Here is a 21,771-nt window from a genome sequence, read left to right on the forward strand (position 1 = left end):
TTGTTTTAAACCATCCATTTTGTGGTACCTTGTTATGGCAGACATAGGAAACTAATCTAAATATATAGCCAATATTACACCTGTGCTAATGCATACACACACACACACACACACACACACACACACAGAAAGAGAGGCTTCGTTTTAACCAAATTACTGGATTTTTAAAAATCTAATATAATGATGAAATTTGGGCTCTGAACTTGAGTAGTTAATTATAGTGATGCACGATGCCTCAAAACATTTACACATTCTCTTTAGACATTGCATTTCCAAATATTTTATACAGTAGGGGAACTAAGTGAAAAGAAAAAACAAATATTTACAAGGAAAAATCACACACTATCTTTGGGAGAGGCAGAACAGCCTACTCAGAGGATAAAAACTCAAAGGAAAACAGCTACAAGAGAACTATTTCTTTTTTCCTTTCTTTTTTTTAAGAGAACTATTTCTACATGGGCAGCTGAGTTACAACATTTGTTATTACTAGACCATTTGAGTCTCAAAATAAGAATTTTACAGCAATCATAATTTCATAATTTTATGATGAAACTTAGATGGAAAATTTTCAAAGGACAACTTTAAATATGAAAACAATGAGCAAGGTTGTGATAGATACACAATTTTTTTCATGTCCATTGATATTAGATTTAGTATCTCTATGTGACTTAATTTTTTGGAGAAAAATTGAAAACTCTATTGAAAGATGTTATAGAGACTAAAAATATGTAAAGAGATGTAAGACTCAGTATCATAAAGGAGGTGATTAGTCCCAAATTGATTAGTATGGTCAAGAGAGTTCAAAAAAAAATTCCCAAGACTTTTATATGAAATTGGACAAGGTGTTTTAAAAATTTACATATAATGAGTAGTTAAGACTAGCAAAGACTCCCTCAACTCCCTTCCCCTATCTAGCTCTGTGAAACCACAACCCCAGTTAAATCCAACTCTGCTTTATCTAATTTTTGCACCATCATAGCTGAACGTAGCTAGAGAAAAACATACAACTATGTCAACCAATGTGAACTCAGATTCATCGTTACTGATCTCAGGTGTACCCTAATGCTGTCAATCACACTATGCGTGTGACTTTATTAGAAATGTTCTTGCAAAAATTTTTAGGGAGTCATGAGCACTTCTGGGTCTTAACTTATGCATTAAGATTCAAGCATGGCATTCCTGTCTGTTATCTTTACAGGGTCATACTGATTCTTCAAAGCCTTACAGACAGTTCATAATCATTCTCCATAGTTAGATCAAAACCTCTCCAAAGCAATAATCTATTTGTTCTATTGCTTTCTCAAGTCTTAGTTATCAACTTGACTTTCATCTCTTTTGCCACTTCTAACAGAGCTCTGCTGTTACATCCAGCACCGAGGGCCACCACCTAGGAACACAGCATTCAAATGAGTGATACTACTACCTGTAATAAAAAATTAGAAGGGAAAATATTACATTAATTTGGAGCTACAATGCTCTTTAATTATTTTTTACTCGTAGATAGCTTCCAAATCTAAAGCTTGTAAGAAAGGTGGCATTTACAAAAGGTAAGCCACCCTCAAGAAATGGCTAGAGAAGTAAATGACAACCAGGCCCACCAGGCCAGTTCAGAAGCACTTAGCTCTGCAGGCTCACAAATGAGCCACATCAGCAGATTCGTCAATCCTGTTAGGTGTATTTTTAAAACATGTTCAACAATTTGGTAACCGCCGTTTTGAATACGGCCTTCACTATGAGAAAGTGAAGGTAGGGTTAAAAAGCAAAGATTCTAGAGTCAAACTTACTTAGGTTTACATCCTGACCATTTACTTGGTTTGTGATTTTGAGCAATTATCATCTCTGTGCCTTATTCCTCATCTGTATAATGAGGATCATAATTGTGGTCACCTCATAAGGTGCTTTCAAGAATTAGTTGAATAATCACAAAATACTTTTAAGACTGCCTGGCACACAAAAGCACACTATACACGTTGGGTTTTATTCATGAACATCATTGAGGATAGGCTTTGCCATGATGGCAGAGGAGTAGGAGACCTTAGATTTGCCTGGTCCCAGGAATTCAGCTAGATAGCTATCAAATCATTCTAAACACCCGTGAAGTCAACCAGAGAGCTAAGAGAAGAATTGCTGCACTTCGAAAAGTGACTACTTTCTGCAAGAATGACAACACGGAAAAACTCACCTCAAAAAAGAGAACAAGAGGCAGTACTGACTGCCAGGGACCTAATCAGTATGGATATAAGTAAGATGTTGGAACTAGAGTTCAGAATAATGATTACAAAGATAACAGCTGGGCTTGAAAAAAGCATAGAAGACACTAGAGAATCCCTTTCCGGAGAAATAAAAGAACTAAAATCTAATGAAGTTGAAATAAAAAAGGCTATTAATGAGACACAATAAAAAATGAAGGCTCTAACTGCTTGGATAAATGAGGCAGAAGAGAGAATTAGTGACATAGAAGACCAAATGATGGAGAATAAAGAAGCTGAAAAAAAGACGATAAACAACTACTGGATCATGAGGGGAGAATTTGAGAGAAAATTGATACCATAAAGCAAAACAATATTAGAATAACTGGGATCCCAGAAGAGGAGGAAAGGGGGGGGTGCAGAAGGCATACTGGAGCAAATTATAGCAGAGAACTTCCTTAATCTGGGGAAGGAAATAGACATCAAAATTCAGGAGGCACAGAGAATCCCCCTCAAAATCAATAAAAATAGGTCAACATTGTGACATATAATAGTGAAACTTACAAATATCAGAGACAAAGACAAAATCCTGAAAGCAGCTCTGGACAAGAGGTCCTTAACCTACAGAGGTAGAAACATAAGGCTGGCAGCAGACCTAACCACAGAGACCTGGCAGGCCAGAAAGGACTGGCATGATATGTTCAGGGTGTTAAATGAGAAAAATATGCAGCCAAGAATACTTTATCCAGCTAGGATGTCATTCAAAATAGAAAGAGTGATAAAAAGTTTCCAGGACAAACAGAAACTAAAAGAATATGTAATCACCAAACCAGTCCTACAAGAAATATTAAAAGGGATCCTCTAAGCAAAGAGAGAACCCAAAAGTAACATAAACCAGAAAGGATCAGAGACAATATACAGTAACAGTCACTTTACAGGTAATACAATGGCACTAAATTCATATTTTTCAATAGTTGTTCTGAATGTAAGTAGGCTAAGTGCCCCAGTCAAAAGACACAGGGTATCAAATTGGATAAAAAAGTAAGACCCATCCATATGCTGTTGGCAAGAGACTCATTTTAGATCCAAAGACACCTCCAGATTGAAAGTGAGGGGGTGGAAAACCATCAAAAAGAAGCTGGGGGTAGCAATCCTTATATCAGACAAATTAGATTTTAAACCAAAGACTGTAATAAGAGATAAGGAAGGATCATAATTAAAATGTCTATCCAACAAGAAGATCTAACATTGTAAATATTTATGCCCCTAACATGGGAGGGGCCAATTATATAAACAAATTAATAACAATATTAAAGAAACACATTGATAATAATTCAATAATAGTAGGGGACTTTAACACTCCACTCATAGCAATAGACAGATCATCTAAGCAGAAGATCAACAAGGAAACAAGGGGTTTGAATGACACACCGGACCAGATGGACTTCACAGATATATTCAGAGCATTCCACCTTAAAGCAACAGAATACGCATTCTTCTCGAGTGCACATGGAACTTTCTCCAGTATAGATCACATACTGGGTCACAAATCAGGTCTCAACTGGTACCAAAAGACTGGGATCATTCCCTGCATATTTTCAGACCACAGTGCTTTGAAACTTGAACTCAAAAACAAGAGGAAATTTGGAAAGAATTCAAATACCTGGAGGTTAAAGAGCATCCTACTAAAGAATGAATGGGTCAACCAGGAAATTAAAGAAGAATTTTAAAAACTCATGGAAAAAAATGAAAATGAAAACACAACTGTTCAAAACTTTTGGGATGCAGCAAAGGTGGTCCTAAGAAGGAAGCATACAGCAATATAAGCCTTTCTCAAGAAATAAGAAAGTTATCAAATACACAACCTAACCTTACACCTAAAGGAGCTGGAGAAAGAACAGTAAATAAAGCCTAAACCCAGGAGGAGAAGAGAATTAATAAAGATTAGAGCAGAAATCAATGAAAAAGAAACCAAGAGAACAGTGGAACAGATCTACTAAACTAGGAGCTGGTTCTTTAAAAGAATTAGTAAGATCAATAAGCCCCTGGCCAGACTTATCAAAAAGAAAAAGAAAGGACCCAAATAAATAAAATCATGAATGAAAGGGGAGCGATCACAACCAACACTGAAGAAATACAAACAATTATAAGAACATATTATCGGCAACTATATGCCAACAAATTAGGCCACCTGGGAAAAATGGATGCGTTCCTAGAGATGTATAAACTACCAAAATGGAAATGGGAAGAAATAGAAAACCTGAACAGACCCATAACCTGCAAGGAAATTGAAGTAGTAATCAAAAATCTCCCAATAGGGGCACCTGGGTGGCTCAGTCAGTTAAGCATCTACTGCAAAGTGGCAGAATATAAAATCAATGCACAGAAATCAGTTGTATTTCTATACACGATGAGACAGAAGAAAGAGAAATTAAGGATTTGATTCCATTTACAATTGCACCCACAACCACAAGATACCTAGGAATAAACCTAACCAAAGAGGCAAAGGATTTGTACTCAGAAAACTATAGAACACTCATGAAAGAAATTGAGGGAGACACAAAGAAATGGAAAAATGTTCCATACTCATGGATTGGAAGAACAAACGTTAAAATGTCTATGCTACCTAGGGCAATCTACACATTCAATGCAATCCCTATCAAAATAATCAACTTTTTTCACAGAGCAGGAAAAAATAATCCTAAAATTTCTACAGAACCAGAAAAGACCCCAGATAGCCAAAGGAATGTTGAAAAAGAAAACCAAAGCTGGTAGCATCACAATTCTGGACTTCAAGCTCTATTACAAAGCTGTGGTCATCAAGACACTATGGTACTAGCACAAAACAGACACATCGATCAGTGGAAGAGAAGAGAGAACCCAGAAACAGACCCTCAGCTCTATGGTCAACTAATCTTTGACAAAGCAGGAAAGAGTATCCAAAGGAAAAAAGATAATCTCTTCAACAAATGGTGTTGGGAGAATTGGACAGCCACATGCAGAATGAAACTAGAACATTTTCTTCATCATACACAAAAATAGACACCAAATGGATGAAAGACCTAAATGTGTCAGGAATCCATCAAAATCCTAGAGAAGAACAAAGGCAGCAACCTCTTCAACCTTGGCCACAACAACTTCTTGCTAGACACATCTCAAAGACAAGGGGAACAAAGGCAAAAATGAACTATTGGGACTTCCTCAAGATAAAAAGCTTTTGCACAGCAAAGGAAACAGTCAACAAAACCAAAAGACAACCAACAGAATGAGAGAAGATATTTGCAAATGACATATCAGATAAAGGGCTAGTATTCAAAATCTATAAAGAACTTCTCAAACTCAACACCCAAGGAACAAATAATCCCATCAAGAAATGGGCAGAAGACAAGAACAGACATTTCTCCAAAGAAGACATACAAATGGCCAACAAAATGCTCAACATCACTTGGCATCAGGGAAATACAAATCAAAACCGCAATGAGATACCACCTCACACCAGTCAGAATGGCTAAAATTAACAACTCAGGGAACGACAGATGTTGGTGAGGATGCAAAGGAAGGGGAACCCTCCTACACTGTTGGTGGGAATGCAAGCTGGTGCAGCCACTCTGGGAAACAGTATGGAGGTTCCTCAAAAAGTTGAAAATAGAGCTACCCTGCAACCCAGCAATTGCACTATTGGCTGTTTACTCCAAAGATACAAATGTAGGGATCCGCAGGGGCACCTGCACCCCAATGTTTATAGCAGCAATGTCCCCAATAGCCTCTTTTCTTTATGAAAAGAGCCCAGATGTCCATCAACAGATGAATGGATAGAGATGTAATATATGTATATAATGGAATACGACTCAGCCATCAGAAAAATGATATCTTGCCATTTGCAATGATGTAGAGGGAACTAGAGGGTATTATGCTAAGATAAGTCGATCAGAGAAAGACAATTATCATATGATCTCACTCATACATGGAATTAAAGAAACGAAACAGAGATCATAGGAAAAGAGAGGAAAAAATAAAACAAGATGAAATCAGAGAAGGAGACAAACCATAAGAGACTCTTAATCATAGGAAACAAATTTAGGGTTGCTGGAAGGGAGAGAGGTGGGGGGATGGGGTAACTGGGTGATGGACACAAAGGGGGCACAGGATGTAATGAGCACTGGGTATTATATAAGACCGATGAATCCCTTAACTCTGCCTCTGAAACTAATAATACACTATATGTGAATTAATTGAATTTAATTATGAAAAAATTATTGAGGATATTTTATGCAGTAAAATAAGAATTTTAGACAGTACAAGTCCTGGGGAGTTCTGAGAAGGTACTGCAATACTTAGATGGTTGGGAGGTTGGATGGACGGATGGATAGATAGATGGATGGTTGGGAGGGAAGGGAGGAAGGATTGCTAATATTTGTTCTGTGTGGAAAATCTCACTAAAGAGATAATATCCCTTTTGCTTTTTTCAAATTACTTCTACTAACACCATTCTCAACTCATGGATAAGAGAAGCATTGATAAGATATACCATCCATGAAGTTCATTTAGCACCATCATGACATGTAAATACATTAAAGCCATATTCTTTACGTATTAAAATTGTATATTGTAACTTAGGCGATACTTATTTTTCTTAGCACCGTTCACCCCCACCTTCTTCAAAACAGAGTTGTAAGGATCTGGTAGGAGCCCTATATCACTCTGCTCTATTATTTTCAGTAATTAGGCAGTGGGCCTTGTTCCTGACTAGGCAATACCCAGGAGAAAACCAGAGGTGGTAACATAAGCACCAGCCAGAGTGAGGATAGCAGAATGCAGCCAATGCGAATTGGCCCAGGGAAACTTGAAAAAACTTTAAATAAAAATAGGGATAAGCAATCCTCCATGTCCCAGGAGAGTATGCTACTCAAAAAACACTGTGGCTCTCTTGAGTTATTTCCTGCCACTAGGAAAAGCGATAATCAGCATTGGGTAACTATCTGGGCCAAAAGTGGCCTCAGTCCCATGAAAATTAAAAGCTGGTTTTCTATGGTCAGCAAGACCGTTGTAGCAGGCACCTCAGGGGATAGTAGGTGGGCCCTACACAGGGCTGGATCCCTGGCATCCATGTTTGTACTGTTTCCCACTCTCAGGTCCAGAGTTGACCAACCAAGGATGCTCACATGACTCTCGTCAGGCCAAATAGCGTCTCAGTCTCTGTCTCTCTCTCTGTCTCTCCGTCTCTCTCTCTCTCCGAATTCGCACTGAGAGATAAGAAGCTGGGCTGCTCACCTGAACAGAGGATGAGTACACTCAGGAGCAGAGGGACAGTTGTGTTTGGACTCGTGCGGCCAAAGCAAAAAAGTCAGTCTGCAGTGAGAATGAGAGAGAGAGAGAGAGAGAGAGAGAGAGAGAGAGAGAACAGAACCCAATAGGCACAGTCAGACAAAAATTAGCTGCTTGTGTTCTTGATGGATTCCAAGTCCTTGTTCCAATCCTTCCTGAAACCTGGCTGCGCTTTCTGCCTTCCTTGGGATACTCTATTCTTAAAAAAAATTTCCTTTTTGTATAGTGGTTCCATATAAATTTCTGTTACTTGCAACCCAAAGAGCCTTGACTAATGAAGCTACAGATATTATTGTATTATCGATGGCATTCAAATCATTTTTTGGGGACACGTGGGTGGCTCAGTTGGTTAAGCATCTGCCTTCAGCTCGGGTTGTGATCCAGGGTCCTGGAATCGAGTTCTGCTTCGGGCTCCTTGCTCAGTGGGGAGCCTGCTTCTCCCTCTGCCTGCCACTCTCCACTGCTCGTGCTCTCTCTCTGACAAAAAAATAAAATCTTTTAAAAAATTAAAAATAAAATCTTTTTGTTGATGGTCACCTATAAAAGGCAGTTGGGCGTGAGACTTCTCTGGTTAACCTTTTTATGTAGTTTTGACCTTCAAATTACATAACTGTATTACCTATACAAAAAATACTTAATTTAAAAATTATTGTTGAAATAAGTTCTGCATATAGTGGTTATGTTTTTCACATCCAAATTCAGGACACCTCTTATTTAATGCAGAGTAAAATAACAGGTCAGAATTTTAAAACTCAGTCCCATACCCGTTAGAAGTTTTATAATGGAGGATCAGAGGATATGCAATAAGATATATATTTCCTATGTTTAGGTAAGAGGCTTGAACTAAAAGCATGACTGGTATCCAAAGAGGAACTCAACCTTCATGGATCTCTCTGTGATGCCATGAAAACTCCTGACCTAGAGAAAACACACAAGTGTAAAACACGGAATTCCAAATGGTTCGTGCACGCTTTGAGGCCCATCCATGGATGCCAACGCAGGACTTAAGGGGTGGTGAATTTACATACCTAAAGGACTAAATAATCACACAGTGGTACTAAGTATTGTAGCATGTGGCACAGAAAAAGAGTGTTAACAAGTCAGATATAGAAGAGATCAAGGGATCTGAATGATTTGGGGGGATTTTTGAAGGGGCTGAGAAATTATCTGCCTCAAAATATTAGCAGGATTTGGGGACATAGAGGACATAAAAAACAGAGCATGGGCATAGTGTTGAAAAGAGCAAAGTAGGCGCGGGAACCATAAGGACACAGGTCTAGCTGGAACAGGAGTTTGTGTTGGATAGGAATAGCACCCAGCACAGTGTTTGGAATTTGGGTACCCAATTAATAATAATTATTATTGTTGTTATTACAAATAGAAGAGCAAGATAAGGTCACATAGGTAAGTGGAGACCATATTCTAGAGGACCTTCAATGTCAGAGCAGTTAAGGCATTGTATGTTTTTAAGCAGGAAAAGAATTTGATTCAGTCAAACTATTTGGAACACATAAAGAATGACTTGGAGAAAGTGAAGGGAAAATAGGTAGTAGGAGTATTTCATCGGGCTTTATAGTACTAAAGGTAACTAGTGTTTGAACAAGGGTGGTAGAGGCCCACCTGGGTGGCTCAGTCGGTTAAGCATCTGCCTTTGGCTCAGGTCATGATCCCAGGGTCCTAGGATCGAGCTCCACGTTGGGCTCTCTGCTCAGTGGGGAGCCTGCTTCTCCCTCTCCCTCTGCCCCTCCCTCCACTCTTTCTCTATTAAATAAATAAATAAATCTTTAAAAAATGAACAAGGGTGGTAGGGTGGAAATGAGAGATGTATTGGAAAGACTTTAAAAAAATGGAGAGGACTCGAGGACTATGTATTAGTGATATACAGGGGATAAAAAAGAGGGAATAGAGAAAATATTTTAAATTGATTGTATTATTATTATTTAATTACTAAATGTTACTAAATTAACCTATTTCTAGATTCTCCAAGTGCTGCCCTATTGGAATGTTTGAGTAAAAGGTACAAACACTTGCAAGGAAGCCACCCATAGCTCATCACAAAAGGAAGCTGAGATGTGACGTAGGAGGGAATCAGGTTTCTCCTCAGCCATGAACAGCTTTTAACTGACTGTGTAGGTGGTGATAATGTTAAATGTACCACACAAAATCACAGATTCTTTTTTACTCATAAGGAATTTCTATGGTATACGTGCCAGCTACCAGCCACTTTCAGCCTAGACTTGTCTATGCTTTTCACAGCTTCTGCTGTGTAGATGAAATTTTAAATGAACTTCTCGTAGTAGGATCCAAAACATTCTCGTACTGTGTTAAGCACGATTCATGGTAGTTGGAGGTTTTCCTTCTCTCTTGCTGATCACAGTGGTGCTTCTGATTGCTAACAGAAATGGGGGGGAAATGACCAAAATGAAAGTTTTAGAAATCATCCCTACAGTCAAGGTGTATGGACTTCAGTCAACCACAGAATAGCTCAGTCTGTTGTCCTTGGCACACTGTAGAGTCAAAAGGCAATCGTGGCTTAAGTTGTGGTCTTCAGAAGGTAAGAATAAGAACTGGCACAAGAAGTCAGAAAACATGGGCACCCGTATCAGATTTATCTCTCACTATGGAGATGACCTTGAGCAAGTCAATGAATCTTTTTTTTAAACCCAGCCATCAGCAAGCTATCATTTTGAGAATAAATGACATGTTGTCAAAGCTGTTTGTAAATGTAAACCAGCATAGAAAAACAAAGTATTGCTGGGATTTTTTACTTTTGTTTTACCTGTGTTGATCCTGACTCCCCAAACACGAGCTCTATGACTTAGGCTTCATTGGTTTTCTTTTTCTTTTTTAAAAAATACTTAATACATATAGTAAAAACTTAATCATTTTTCTTTTTTTACTATTATATTCAATGAGCCAGCATATAGCACATCATTAGTTTTTGATGTAGTATTCAACGATTCATTAAAAACTTTATTTTTCAACTAATGATGCAGGGAAGTGGAAAACTCTCCTGGAATGTCATTGGCTAATAGGAAGGAGCTGTAGTCAGCAGATGGGTATCTTGCTGTCTACCACATCAGCAGTAGGAGAAAGAAAGAAGATGGGAGTGAGGAAGAGAAAAAAATAGTTCTTTGAATTTCTAACAACCTCCTGAGAAACACATGGAATTTAGTTTTTTATATGCGCTTATTGTTCATTACAAAAAGCCAGTTCAATGTCCAGGACTCCAAAAGGAATGGGAATGGGGCAATAAAATTAATAATAGCACCCCGATAATTATTATTTTACCATTTTAATCTTTTCGACTTTTTTTGAAGTTTCATATCTTTTCTCATTTTAGTTATCATTATAGCACATGGTTGTTACATTTTAGTTGTATCTATTTTTCAAGTACATTGATCCCTTAGCGACGTCTGCTGAATTTTCATGTCCGTTGAAGTCGCGCATCTTTTCCCATCCCCATCTATCCCTTCATTTAGTAAATATGTACGCAGTTCCTACTCCATGCTGAACACTGTATTAGGCACTGGTTATGGAATGGGAAGCAACAGAGGCACTGCAGTGTGTGCGGCTTTCAGTCTGGTGGTGCAGTAAGCCCAAGGCTTCTCGTTGACCCCCAATATCCACTATCCCCTTCTTCATTAGAAAGAGCCCCCCAATTTGTTATGCTGAAGAATTTTCATAGCAATCATCATGCTTCCCCTAAATTTTAGTACGCACCTTTAAAAAATAAGAACATTTTCCTACATAGCCAAAATAACGTTATCACAGCTGACATTAGTAATGCCTTTTTTAAAAGATTTATTTATGTGTTTGAGAGAGAGAGAGAGAGAGAGTGGGGGGGACGGGCAAGGAAGAGGGACGGAGTCTCAAGCAGACTCCTCACTGAGCACGCCCATTGCAGGGCTCAATCTCATGACCTTGAGATCATGACCTGAGCTGAAATCAAGAGTAGGGCGCTTGAACAACTGCACCACCCACGTGTCCCTCATTCCTTTTTTAAACTGAAGTATAATTAACATACTGTGTTATAGTAGTTTCAAGTGCACAATATAGTGATTCAACAGTTCTATATATTGAATAGTCTATCATATCTTAGGAACCACCCATTTTGACATTTTTCCAGTGGTCCACAAAATGTCCTTCATAGCTCTCTAGTCCAAAGCAGGATCCAGCTGAGGATCACACATCACCTCTGGTTGTTATGTCCCTCAGCCTCCTTAAAAGAAATCAGTCCTTATATTCACAAGACTGAAATGCTAAAGAGACAGGACTAACTGTCTTATAGAATGCCCCAATTTCTCAATCTGTGTGATTTCTTCTTCAGGGTATCAATTATTTTCTCTTTTCCTTGTAATTCCTGTAAACCTGGAAGTTACAACAAAAGGCCCAATTAAACTCCAACATTTTCTTTTCTTTTCTTTTTTTATGTAGGCTCCACACCTAGCATGGAGCCCAGTGCTGGGCCTGAACTCATGACCGTGAGATCAAGACCTGAGCTGAGATTAAGAGTCAGTCACTTAACCAACTGAGCCACCCAGGTGCCTCTAGACTCAACCATTTTTGGCAAGATTTCACCATATGTGGTACTGTGTACTTCATATTGCATCGTATCAGGAAACAGCATATTTGACTACTGGATTAAGGTGAGGACAGACAACTCCTCTGCTATAAAGCTACTTTTTTTTTTCCTCCTGTGAACAAAAAGTAATCTGTAGAGTTTTGGGGGGGGTACTTTATGAAGGTTCTTTTCTCAGCCATTCGCCTAATAGGGTTTTTTTTTTTAAGATTTTATTTACTTATTTGAGAGAGAGACAGAGAGAGTGAGAGAGAGAGAGAGAGAGAGAGGGAGGGAGAGAGAGAACAAGCAGGGTGAGGGGCAGAGGGAGAAGCAGACTCCCTGCTAAGCAGGGAGCCCAATGCAGGACTTGATCCTGGGACTCCAGGATCATGACCTGAGCTAAAGGTAGACACTTCATGGACTGAGCCACCTAATAGTTTTAACACAAACTGATAATCTGTGCTCAAGCAATAATTTCATTAAGGAACTCACCATTTTTAACTGTGTGTTTAGCCTCTTCCAGCTTGAATAAAGACCACATTTACCTTCCTGATTCCTGCTGAATGGAGCAAGATGGCTGGAGCTTGAGCAACCATTTTGGACTGTGAGGTGGAAGCCCTGCTGAATTTGGTGGAGCAGTGAATCTAGGTCTCCTATGACCATGGAGCTATCAAACTAAACTTAATCTATCTAGCTCTAAACTTTGTTTATATGAGTGGAAAATGAACTACTATTTTTTCCAGCCACTGTATTTTTGGCTTTCAGCAGTTGAACCAAATCCTAACTGATACAACAAAGAAGACAATAAACAAGAAAACAAGTATATATTTACAAGTTTAGTAAATGCTATTTAAAAAAAAAAAAAAAGAATAGAGGGATAGAAAATAGCAGGCTACTAAGATCAGGTAACAAGGAAAGGCCACTCCAAGGAGGTTACATTTAAGTTAAGAGTGGAATGCTGAGGGGTGCCTGGGTGGCTCAATCGTTAGGCGTCTGCCTTTGGCTCAGGGCGTGATCCTGGCGTTGGAGGATCGAGCCCCACATCGGGCTCCCCCACTGGGAGCCTGCTTCTTCCTATCCCACTCCCCCTGCTTGTGTTCCCCTGCTTGTGTTCCCTCTCTCGCTGGCTGTCTCTCTCTGTCAAACAAACAAACAAACAAACAAACAAATAAATAAATAAATAAATAAATAAAGGAGTGGAATACTGAGAAAGAGCTAACCGCATGAGGTTGTAGGGAGTATCCTAAACAGATGAAACCGGGGGCACAAAGTGATGAGGTTGGGAGGGGCTTGCTTGACATGTTCAAGGAATTAAAAGGAGGCAGTGTGGCTAGAGCTTACTGGCACCAGGCATGGTGAGACCGGGGAGCAACTATCACACCATCCTGGATTAGTGAGTCATGGTAAGAGCGGGTCACTGTGGGAATTTTTTTCAAGTGTCATATTAAGAGTTGTAAGCAGGATGACATGAGTTTATGTTCTTAAAAATGATTCTGACTTCGTGTGGAGAACAAATGGGGATCAAAAGTGAAAGCACTGTCACCAGAAAGCAGGCGACTGTGGTGCTCTGGGCAAGAGAAGATGGGCGACTGTGGCGGCGCTGGGGAGGCGGAGCGAAGACCAGTGAGAGAGGGATACGAGGGAGGAAGGGCAGGACTTGCGGTTGGATGGGATGTAGGAAGAAGGAAGAATCAGAGATAAAGCTCGGAGATTCCGGCTTAAGCAACTGAGCCCGTGGGTGTGCCTTTTTTGAAAGTGAAGGAGATTGGGCGAAGAAGGGGCGGGAAGCGGGAAGCCGGAAGTAGCAGGGCAGAGATGGTGGGAGTCAGGGTTCCACTTTCGACATCCTGAGCTCAAGATGTTGAAGCAGAGGTGTCCAGCGGGCGATTTGAGATAAATATCCAGAGCAAGAGCGCAATATGTGGCTTCTAGTGTTTTAAAAAATTCCACATCCACAAATTACCACTGTTGATACTTTAAAAAACAACAACAACTTTGGTCTCTCAGTACTTAATCAAAAGAAAGAAACCACATGAATAAATCTATTTCTGGTAATATTAATAATGGTGTCAGGCAATGAATAAACAGAACCATGTTTATGTTTGGAAACGTGATAATGTCAGAACATTCTAAATGTTAACATGTTCCATTGTGGTTTGTTTAGAAATTAAACCAAAAAATAATTTGCTAATTACTTTTGGGGTGTCATTTTGGTAAAATGATGTGACAGAGTACCTTCAAGTTGTATCTGTTTTACTTATGACATGCTACACGAAATATTAACGTTTGATTTAAAAGATCTGAATTAGGTAAAATATTAATTAAAGATAAACAATTAGAACTTTCAAATGGTAAGAAAACACATGATAGCAAAACATTTTTTAGAGAAACTTTCAGAGTCACCTCAGGAATAGATCATCTGTAGCACTCTCTCAACGATCATTAATATTAAACCCCACAAAAGTTTTTATTTTTATTTATTTATTTGGGGGAAGAGAGAGAGAGCAAGTGTGTACGTGAGCAAGATAGAGAGCACAATCAGGGGGAGGGGCAGATGGAAAGGGAAACGCAGGCTCCGCACTGAGCAGAGAGCCCTACGTGGGGCTCGATCCAGAACCCCAGGCTCATGACCCGAGCCAAAGGCAGATGCTTAACCAACCGAGCCACCCAGTCACTCTCAAATTAGATTACTATTACAGATAAACAACTTTAGCTTTTCCATTTGGAGTGCATGTATTATATTCTATGGGTTTTTAAATAGTGCACTCAAAATAAGCCAGTTTGCATATGACGGAAAGAATGCAAATGAAATCACAGAGCTAAGTTTAGCCAGTATATTACTGATTGATATCTTTAGCCTGAAAGAGCCACTGGTCCTACTCTAACAGAATATCTTCTTTAGCTAACATTCTACTGGCAGAGCTTCTTCATACCAGAATCCACCATCATACATCCAGCTCATACAAACAGATTTTACTAAAACATTTATTTTTATTTATACCACATTTTCTTCACATTTATACAACTAAAAGGTTCTCTTAACTCTCACTCATAAAAAAAAATCTCACTCAGAATTTCTGTATTTCACCCATATGCCTTCTACCACTATTTTCTAGAGTGATGGGTGTGTTGTACTTCCTCTATAAGGGGCTGCCTTTACAGGCATTTTCAGACATTTAAACCAAAATGAAATCAGGTAAGACTATACCAAAGAAAATGAATAGATGTGTCCACCAAAAGACATGTAAAGAACGTTCAGTAAAGCTTTATTCACCTCTAAAACTTTAAAAATAAAAAATCTAATATCCGTCAATAGTAGAATGGATAAATTCACACAATGGAATACTATACAGCAAGTAAAAAGAACAAACTACTGCTATACACAGCATGGGTCAATCTCAGAGAACTGCTGCTGAGCAAAAGAAACCAGGCACACGTATACCAAAATACAGTAATACAGTATAATTCCATTTCTATGAAGTTTAATAAAACACAAAGCTGATCTATGTATTAAAAACCAGAACAATGGTTGCTGGCTTGGGGAGGTATTACTGGCTGGGAAGCAACTCAGTGGGGCCTTCTGGAATGCTAGAAATGTTCTTTACTTAGATCTAGGTGGTAGTACACAGTTATACACACACATATATACACATGCATGCATATGTATATATACATGTAGAAAATAAACTTTAAGATTAGTGCATTTTACTGTATGGATATGTATCTCAATAATTTTAACTCAGTAGTAAATTATAGTACATCTTCCAATAGACAATAGAACTTTAAAAAAGAATAGCTAAATCGTGGAAGGAGCTGAGATGCCCCTCAACAGATGATTGGATTAAGAAGATGTGGCCCATATATACAATGGAATATTACTCAGCCATCAAAAAGAACGATTTCTCAACATTTGCAGCAACATGGACGGGACTGGAGGAGATAATGCTAAGCGAAATAAGTCAAGTAGAGAAAGACAATTATCATATGGTTTCATTCATTTATGGAACATAAGAAGTAGGAAGATCAGTAGGAGAAGAAAGGGAAGAAGAAGGGGGGGTAAACAGAAGGGGGAATGAACCATGAGAGACTGTGGACTCTGGGAAATAAACTGAGGGCTTCAGATGGGAGGGGGGTGGGGGAATGGGATAGGCTGGTGATGGGTATTAAGGAGGGCACGTATTGCTTGGTGCACTGGGTGTTATACGCAACTAATGAATCATGGAACTTTACATCAAAAACCAGGGATGTACTGTATGGTGACTAACATAATATAATAAAATAATATTATTTAAAAAAAACTAAAAAAGGAAAAGAACTATATGAATCAAATGGGATGATATCCAAACATATTAAGCAAAAAAAGCAATTGGCAGAATAGTTTGTTTAGAATTTTCCCATTTGTGTGTGTTTGTGAGTGTGTGTGTTTGTGTTTTAATAAATATATATAGGTTGTATATTCATGGACAATTTCTGGAAAGATATTTGGGAAATTGTTCATAGCAGTTACCTTAGACTATTGGCATGTAGGACTAAAGGTTAGGGTTTGTACATAGACTTTTTTTTCAGTTTATATTTTATGCTTTTGATATAATTTCTAACCTAATTTAAAAGATTTCTTTAATCTTTTCTGTGTTTTAAAAATTGCATTAGTTTAAGACATATGAAATTGTCATTTTTATAAGTCAAAAAGTGAGAGAATATTGACCGTTTCATATAGTTCCATCTAATACAATGAACAGATATAAAGGAAATATATAAAAACATTCATTTAGACATTACTAATTCAGAATTTGAAATAATTTGCATGTCAACATAAAGACTATAACCCAAAACCAATATGATTTGATTATATATTTGGGTTTAATATTTGTTACCCAAAAGTAACTTAATAACCCCTTTTCAAATTGATTATAATTGGAACTGTTCACAAACCAATAATTTCTAGTAGTTTCTGAACCTATATAGTATTATTATAGAAATACGATGAAAATGGAAAATCTGGGGACAGATTCCAGTTCTTTCCCTGGCTATCTGATCTAGGATAAGCTGCTTGATTGCTCTGGACTTTAATTTTCTTTAGTATAGCTTGGAGAAAATAATGCCTGACCTATAAGATTACACAAAAGATTAACTTATTGATGCATGTAAAAGCTGTTTGGAAAGTTTAATAAAACACCATCCAAATGTGATCATTATTGTTTTAAATGAAGAAAGGAAATAGCCCATATTTACTTTGAAGAGATCAAGTTGGCATTACCTCCAGATTGTAATTTATGTTCTTCCGGACGATGGTTCTCCAGTCTTTGATCTCAGGATCTCTTCAGACCCTCTGCGATATGGATCTTGGTTATTAACATATACTGTAATATAAATTTAAACCAAAAATGTTTTAATACCTATTTTAAAATAATATTAATATACCCATTCATGTTAACATAAATAACTTTTATGAGAAATGGCTATTTTTTCTAAACCAAAAACCAGACATCATTTTACATTTTTGCAAATTTTTTTGTCTAGCTTCATGCAAGACAGCTGGACTCTCCTATCTACTGCATACTATCTGTTGCCACATCCTGTTTGGGTTGAAGTATACGAAAACAATTTGGCCTTACACAGTAAGTAGTTAGAAAAGGAAGAATTTGATAGTCTTTTCAGATAATGATTGATATAACTATTTGATACCATATCAAAACCCAGTAGTGGTAGTTCCTTAAAGGTGATTTACAAAGAATCTGAAACCAATGAACTTTGGTTCGTTGCTTTGTTGTGAACAAGAAGTTTTCATCAATGAACTCCTCCTCTACAACATTAAAATCCACTGGTCGATCTTGAACTTCGAATGGCTCTCTCACCCACCCTTAATTAGGTAACATTTTTCATTGGCCATACTGAAAATAGCAGTACATAGACTTATTCAGGTCTTCCTAACACATTTCCTTATACAATACTAAAAAATCATGTTAATTGTTATCACTACCCAACTCATCAGAAAAGTCTTTTAGTCGTGGGAAACTATCAAACTCAAAACTCACCGTGCTACATACAAGTTTACCAAAATTCTGATTTTTGCTGAAAAACTCAAATTTTAACTTTAGAAAATACTATAGTAAGTTTTTTTCCCCCTTCACTTGACAGGCACCTGGATGGTTCAGTCAGTTAAGCTCCCAACTCTTGGTTTCAGCTCAGGTCAAGATCTCCGGGTGGTGAGAGGGAGCCCTGTGCCTGGCTCCACGCTCAGCGGGTGTCTGCTTGACATTCTGCCTCTCCCTCTCGCTCTGCCCCTCCCCCTTCTCAAGCATATGCATGCACGGGCACTCTCTGTCGCTCTCTCAAATAAATTAATCTTTTTTTAAAATGACAGGCTCACTTCATTTGCTTTTCTGAAAACTTCTGCCGAACACCCGAGTTTAAATAAATAGTTTGTATTTCAGTGATTCTTTCAAGTAAACATGATGTTCCGTAGAAACGAAGTGGTTCGTTCCGTTTGCACTCGAACCACTGCCTGGTGCTTTTCTTCAAGACAATCACTGCACTTTTTCATACTTCGGGATGCGGCCACAGCGCTTGACGTGCACCTCTCGCTCTGTCACCCAGATTATTAAAAATACAAATTTTCAAGGGTCAAGATTTAACAAAATATAATAATTTTTACGGCTTCAACAAGGCCCTTGTTAAGTGAAACTAGGTTTTCTTTTGTTTTGTTTTGACTCTGAGAGCGTGGCAGCGAAGAATACAGTGACGGGTAGGACACTACAGAGCCACCGCCTACGGTTTCTGCCCGGGACACCCGCGTTCTCATTACGTGTGCCTCATCAGTGCACAACTAGTGAGGAGACTGGCACAGACAAACGAAAGGCAAATAACGTCTTAACAGCGTTAGGGGAAATATTTGCACCTTCAGACCCTCTGAAAGCATCTCAGGGGCATCCAGGGTCAGGGGAGGCTGAGCTAAGCTGAAGACAACAGATGCATTTTACTAGCTCAGAGCCGCCCCTAACGAGGCTGATTAAAATAGCTATGGTTACTCCAATCGTGTTCAAGAAATCAATTATTTAGGCTATGTAGTTCTAAGCTTTATTACTGAGATGCAAAGAATGTTTCTCATCTCTATCCGCGTTCTTCCGGAAAATTAAAATTAACGTTACTTGGCCCTCTGCACCTCCTTCCTCACAAAAAATCAGCAAGTCCCTATAATACTTAAAATGCTCCTCTTAGAAAGTACATTCAATTCTGCCATTTTCTAAGAGCTGGCTGAAAATATCTGCATGGCCAGAGAAGACTTATGCACAGTCGATGAATATTAAGCAGATAGAGTTACGACGCATGGGGGAGTGTGGAGTGTAATTGTTTACCCCTGTTCCAGGAGAAGAGTAGAAATTTACTTTACCTCTAGAAAAATCAGCCTGTGGGTTTTAAGGCACTCAGGGAAGACTTCTGCTTCCTCCACCTAACCATTCCTCCAAAACTAATAATTGAACTTTTAAGATAGGCGGTCCCCAAGAGAGGCCCAACCAACATTCCCAGGGCGCCTCCTGGGCCTGCGGCTCCACCCAGCAGCCAAGCTCCGCCCAGACTCAGTGCTGGTGAGAGAGCTGGAAAAGAGGGCCCAGCGGGGAGCGGAACCAAGTCAGCCTGCTGGCAAATGGGATGATGTTGGAGGAAGACACAGGAATACGAATGAAGCCAAGCAGATAGGATGAGAACTGGGGAGCGGGGCCCAAGGCAGGGATGAAGCATGAAGAGGAAGCGCCAAATACGGGATATAAGGAACACATGCACCAACTCTCTTTAATTTTAAAGTTTGGTTTGTTGTGTTTTTTTTAAGATTTTATTTGTTTATTTGACAGAGAGAGAGAGCACAAGTAGGCAGAGCAGTAGACAGAGGGAGAGGGAGAAGAAGACCCCCGGAAACCCCCCCTCCCGACCCCCGCTGAGCAAGGAGCCCCATTCGGGACTCGATCCTGGCACCCTGGGATCATGACCTAAGCCGAAGGCAGACACTCAACTGACTGAGCCACCCCAGCGCCCCTAATTTAAAAGTTTGGCCAGTTAGTGCATGTGATTCTGATGGCGGCGACTGTACATGTGACGAATGGAGAGCAACCACCATTAACCAAGGCAGAGAAACGTGCAGAGCAGGGTTCGTCAAGCCTTGGCACTAGTGTCCTTACGAACCAGGTAATTCTTTGTTACGGGGACCATCCTGTGCCTTGTACAATACTTAGCAGGATCCCTAGCTGCTACCTGAAAGATGCCAGTAATACTCCCTCCCGGTTGCGACAACCAAAAATGTCTCTAGACATTGCCAGATGTCCTTGCGGGGAGCAGTGAGGCGAGGGGGCTAAATTACCCCTACTTAAAAACCCCAGGTCTAGATGTATTATTATCTCAGCATATAAAACTCTCCATTCCTTTCAAGGACAAACTGATTTTTTTGTAATGTGACTTTCAATCTCAAAGCTCATGCTGAGTTCTCGGGGATAGTTTCAGATTCTGCCTTAGTTTCTTCAGGAAACAAGGATTGGCTACGAGGGGGCTCCCACCTGTGATCTAGAAGGTAAAGCGTCTACCGGGAGTCGGTCACCCGGGTCCTACTACGGCTCTGCAATTAACCCCTTGGGCCTCACATCATTTCTCAGAGGGGTATGATAGCACCTCACCTACTTCTGACAGGAAATTATAAGGCCACAATAAAAGGAGATGTCAAAGGGCTTTGAAAAGTTAGGAGAAAATATAATCAGACATAATTAACTTCAAAACGGAAACCCATTACCGAATGACTTTAAGGCGTTTGATTTGCCTGGCTGGCACAGGAGTGGGACCCATCTGCCACTAAAATACCGGTCACTTACTTGCTACTGCTTGTGCAGAGAACAACCGTGACCTGATTCTATGAAAAATTACTGCAGGCAGTCACTGACGTCCCACACGCCATTTGTAGACGAGCTCTTCCTAGCAAACAGTAGCCCAAACCCTTCACCAAAGTCCCAGCGCTGCTGCCGCGGCTGTGACTATAATGGGGATAAAGCCCCAAACACCCCAGCACCTTTTGAGAGGTTCTGTGCATTTATTAGTGAAGGCAGGAAGAAGAGTGGTAAAAGCCATAAATAGTTTAGGAGAGAGAACTCCAAATAACTCTGTGACACGGAGGTGTTGTAGTGACTGAGTTAGCTTGACAATTTTAGGATCCGAAAGAAGAGAGAAGAGCAGAAAGGAAAGCTGGAAGATTGTTAAGATAAACTGCATTTTCCAGAATACAGAAAGTAGAAATGGTCACTATCTTCCTCCCTCTGCTTTCTGGCCTCAATGGTTCCCATCACTACTCCATATCATTAAAATATTCTTCCTTTGTATGGGCGTGCCCAACTTGTGTAAATAATTCCTTACTGGAAATGTGCTGTTTCTAGCTTTTCTTTCTTTCTTTTTTTTTTTTAAGATTTTTATTTATTTATTTGACAGAGACAGCCAGCAAGAGAGGGAACACAGGCAGGGGGAGTGGGAGAGGAAGAAGCAGGTGATGTGGGGCTCGATCCCAGGACTCTGGGATCATGCCCTGAGCCGAAGGCAGACGCTTAACGACTGAGGCACCCAGGCGCCCCTGTTTCTAGCTTTTCTTTTTTTTTTTTTTTAAAGATTTTATTTTTATTTAATCGACAGAGATAGAGACAGCCAGTGAGAGAGGGAACACAA

At 39.3% G+C, this 21,771-nt stretch overlaps 1 long non-coding RNA gene across 1 annotated transcript in view; it reads right to left on the reverse strand.

Annotated features, from left to right (window-relative positions):
• LOC123000204 (uncharacterized) overlaps positions 1–17,438 on the reverse strand; it is a 32,079-nt gene extending 14,641 nt beyond the window's left edge. The window contains exon 1 of the long non-coding RNA XR_006408048.3: positions 17,336–17,438. This is a non-coding gene — a long non-coding RNA (uncharacterized LOC123000204). The remainder of the gene's footprint in view (positions 1–17,335) is intronic.
• Between the last annotated feature and the right edge of the window lie 4,333 nt (positions 17,439–21,771).

This window comes from Ursus arctos, unplaced genomic scaffold, assembly GCF_023065955.2.
Source record: "Ursus arctos isolate Adak ecotype North America unplaced genomic scaffold, UrsArc2.0 scaffold_8, whole genome shotgun sequence".
Taxonomy (NCBI): Eukaryota; Metazoa; Chordata; class Mammalia; order Carnivora; family Ursidae; genus Ursus; species Ursus arctos.